The sequence below is a fragment of the Hesperophylax consimilis genome, chromosome 30, assembly GCF_061612785.1.
Source record: "Hesperophylax consimilis isolate HC1 chromosome 30, BYU_Hcon_1.0, whole genome shotgun sequence".
NCBI classification, from domain to species: domain Eukaryota; kingdom Metazoa; phylum Arthropoda; class Insecta; order Trichoptera; family Limnephilidae; genus Hesperophylax; species Hesperophylax consimilis.
The window spans coordinates 11024814-11029374 of NC_142865.1; the positions used below are offsets into that span (position 1 = coordinate 11024814).

The 4561-nt window shown below is 34.0% G+C and overlaps 1 long non-coding RNA gene across 2 annotated transcripts; it reads left to right on the plus strand.

Moving 5' to 3' along the window:
- Positions 1-614: 614 nt before the first annotated feature.
- LOC149409625 (uncharacterized) lies at positions 615-2490 on the plus strand. 2 transcript variants are annotated; one of them, XR_016305131.1, is made up of 4 exons: positions 615-891; positions 1122-1351; positions 1538-2100; positions 2307-2490. It is a non-coding gene; the product is annotated as an uncharacterized LOC149409625 (long non-coding RNA). The 2 variants fall into 2 exon arrangements; XR_016305130.1 differs by having other exon boundaries at positions 1122-2100.
- Positions 2491-4561: the final 2071 nt, after the last annotated feature.

Consider the following 4561-nt stretch of genomic DNA (forward strand, 5'->3'; position numbering starts at 1 on the left):
ATCATCTTTTGAATAATGATCACACTTTCGATAAAAAATTCAGGTCTTAAAATACTTTACTCAGGATATATAGAAAACATGTCAATATAAAATCAGTTATAATTAATAAACAAAAAAATATAAATAATAATGAAAAATGCCATTACAAAGTGATAAGCTTCCAGAAGAAATCTTCTTAGTAAACGCTTGTTAATCATAAGTAGTCAAATATTGTGAGCTGCATATTTAAATATTCGCGCCATTCATTTGGTTCGTTTTTAAACCGCCAGAGGTGCGCTCTGTCGGCCATCTATAGCCGTGCGTATCGGCCATTGAAGGAACGCGTGATTTTTTTATAAACGTCAAACATAATCACGTAACTGTGGATAATTTTCATTGTAATGTAATTAATCCAATGGATTATGAACTTTCTAAAACATATTTTCTTCGATATTATCCAAAAATTATGTGAGAAGAAACGATGCTTTTGAAGAAATCTCGTATTATTATGAGGCGATCCTATTTTAGTATGAAATCGTGTCTTAATTTTCAAGTTAGCGGAATTTAACCGAAACAGACAATTTAAATTTGACCAATCAGGAGGGCGATTCACGTTCTTTTTAAGGACACCAAAAGTAACCTCGCCTTCAAATTTATCCTTACCTTCGAATATTTCGTGAAATGCGATTCTCGTTCTCCCAGTGACAGTCGATAACCGGCATATTCCTTACATTTTGAAACATAACGCTAGCGTTGGCCAACGCACCGTAAGGAGAGCTCGGGACCTGTCTTTGAGATGTCAATGGCTGACCGCGGCTGTCATTTGACAAAGGATTTGTTTTACTGTGATACGTTTTTTTATTTAGTTTTCCATATTTAAGTGGTTTTAACACGAGAAAACTTAATATTATCGTAAGTATTGACTGTAAACATGATTTTTGAGTTAATTGTCGCTTATAAACGCTATTAAATGATTCGAATTAACGTAATTGTGATGTTTCAACGTAGGTATGCAACCTGCCAAAATACCGATATGTCAGAAATATGATAAATACAATAAACTTCACTTTTTATGTGCGATATACCTATAATAATTTACCATTGAGGATTTTCAGATAAATAATAATCATAATAATTTGCAGATAAAATGGCTGCAGGATTTTTAGCCATGGAAATCGTACATTTGGATGAAGAAAATTGGGCACGAATTCCATTTAGGATTCTGCGAGATGCGCAAAATCCGATGGAAATAGGGAACACAGAATTTATAAATTTATTCAGAATTTCAAAGGAAATTGGCTATTTCCTCATAGAATCTTTATCCCCCACCCTACAACCGAAAAGAATGCATGGATTGTCTGTTCAATCACAGGTAATTTAATTTAATTAATCTATGTTAGGTATATAATATTTTGTAGTTTATGTTAAATGTGTATTGTAAATGGACACACAGTCTGTAATACACAAAAAAGGTGGGTGCTACATTTAATTAACATGAATATGTATATTATAATGTATGAAAAAGAAGGTACGGTATTAATGGTTGAATCTTACACAGGTACTTACTGCCGTAAGGTTCTACGCGGTGGGGTCTTATCAGCGAGGTATAGGCCACGAGTACGGCTTGGCAGTCAGTCAGTCGTCTGTTAGCCGATGCATATCAAATGTTTCATCGGCTATCAGCCAAACATTACAAAAGCAATGGGTTAAATTTCCGACGACTGCCGCAGTAGGCAAAAAGTCAGGCAAATCTTTCATCAGGCAGACAATCCTTTCCCTGGATGTATAGGAGCCATTGACTGCACTCACATTTCCATCATTGCTCCTGCAGAACAGGAAAACGTCTATTTTAATCATCATGGATATCACTCCTTAAATGTGCAAATGGTGAGCTCGTGATTTGGATCATTCTTTGTGTAATTTAATATGCACAAGAAAGTCCTATATGATATTATAATAAAAAATTAATATTTCAGATTTGTGATCCAAACTTGGTCATTTTAGATGTAAATGCACGATATCCTGGTACGCGGCACGATAGCCAGATTTGGGCCAATTGTCCAGCTCGACGAATCATGGAGCTCTGGCATGAAAGAGGAGAAAGAAAAACATGGCTCTTAGGTAAAAATAATTGTTTTATTGACAATACTTAAATTACAAAACCCACATTTTGTGTTTTTATTGATGATTTTTCAATAGAAGCAAGTACATAACAATTTATATTGTATTCTCTCGACATATAATAGAAAACATTATATTCTATTCATAGATATTGATTAAAACAACATAACTTATATTATACATTTCAATAAATTTGTACTTAACAGGAGATTCGGGCTACCCTTTAGAACCATGGTTGATGACACCTATTCCCAATTCAGCCATTGAAAGTGAAAAGCGATATACGGACGCACACTGCAAAGCTCGGTCAGCTGTGGAAAGGTGTTTTGGTGTTTTAAAAGGGACTTGGAGATGTCTATCGGCCCAGCGTATTTTAATGTACGAACCTGTACGAGCGTGCCATATCATCAACTCGTGTGTCGTATTGCACAATCTGCGGAGGATGAGTAGAATGGACCTTGAGATAGATCAGGTAATGCCTGAAATAGATAACCCATTACCCATTGCAGAAGACCACGAACTTCCGAGGACACGTCTTGCTGAAGGAAGACGTGTCAGAAATCAGATAATCACTTCTCACTTTACACATTAACAGCGCTGATTTCTCAAATTTAAATCATGACAAAATACATTCTTTTCATACAAGTGTCATTTACGTTAGAACTCTTTTTAATCATGTGTATGTGCCTTCCCTCTTTTGCTGCATTGTTAATGTAAGTTTGCTTATTTCACGTAACCACAATTTTGTTTAAAAAGAAAAAACTATCTTTCCTAATATTATTTTCTTTTAAATGACTAAGAACGTTTACAATTATTATTTCATAAATTGTTATACATGTTATTATTTCATAAATTTGAGATATTCAAAATTAAATACCAGCTATGTACTGTTTAGGTTAGACACTCTTCTAGAATTGTCTTTGTTTGTTTACTCTCATTTTCTGTATTATTTGTAAACAAGTTTGTTTCTTCAATGTAACTATAGTTTTAAAAAATATATAAACTATTTAAAATCAATATTACCATCAATTGCATCCACAAAGCACTCTATTTGGGGTGAATTGCCCTAATACAAAACCATTATATCAAAACAACTACATATTGTATCTATTATCAACCATTGTATGCATTATGTACTCGGTCCGCTCCGTTCACCTCGTTTTTGGTGGAAGGACTTGTATGCCGTTAACGTTTGTCACGACAAAGATGAATGCTAGTAAATCCAATTGTACCGGGATGCGAAGAGTCACCCATGTGTCCTCTTAAGTAGAGCACCATGAGTAGTTACAGAAGAATTGTAAATATAATAGTGGCTAGATGCCCACAAATTTAAAAAAAATAAATACCTTACATAAATTAAACACCACTTTTTATTTTTATATTGTTTTTATTTTATATGTATTTACACAACATTATACAAATACATAATCTCAAATAAAAAGAAAACATAGAGAGATCAGCAGTAGAAAACAAAAACAACTCAATTGCACTAAAAAAACGTTACATAATATCCTCAGCACGGGAGATTTCAGTAAGGATATCATTATCTCTACTTATTACTTAAAAGGGAAGATAATAAAACATTTGTTATTATAACATTAACATTTTATGATATGTTATCAATTATTTAAAACAATTATACAGTTAAGAAAGAGTAAGACTGAAAACCCACCTTTACAAAAAATTACACAAATACATAATATACACAACTCGAATGAAAAGAAAACATAGAGATCAGAAGTAGAAAATAAAAACAAACTCAATTGCACTACAAAAACATTACATAATAATATATACACAGAAATCCTCAGCACGGGAGATTCCAGTAAGGATATCATTATATCTACTTATTACGTAAAAAGGAAGATAATAAAACATTTGTTATCAGGCCTACATCGTCCAGACGCAAGAGTATTAATACTATCAGATGCAGCATTACATTCTTTGGTCAAATGTATTGTACATATTGATGCTGCCGGGTACCTGGTTCCGACCGGGTTCCCCCAGGACCCGGTTCTCCGAAGAAGACCTGGTTCTGACAACAAGAACCGGCTCTAATTTCAAGACGTGTAATTTTTTTGAATTGTTTACGTGATGAATGCTGTTCTATTTATTTACGACCTCTTGATATTTATTTTAACTGTAGACACAATAAAACAATGGTATAACGAGCTGTCTTGTATTTATTTCGTCGAAACAGTCGTGTCTCAATGGTATAACGAGCTGTCTTGTATTTATTTCGTCGAAACAGTCGTGTCTCAATGGTATAACGAGCTGTCTTGTATTTATTTCGTCGAAACAGTCGTGTCTCAATGGTATAAAGAGCTGTCTTGTATTTATTTCGTCGAAACAGTCGTGTCTCGGTATAATAACAGGATACGTTATCCCACACTATGCATCCGGCGCTGTGAGTCACTGTCATTTGTTGTGACTAGACTGCTGACTGCTGTCGACTGCGAGC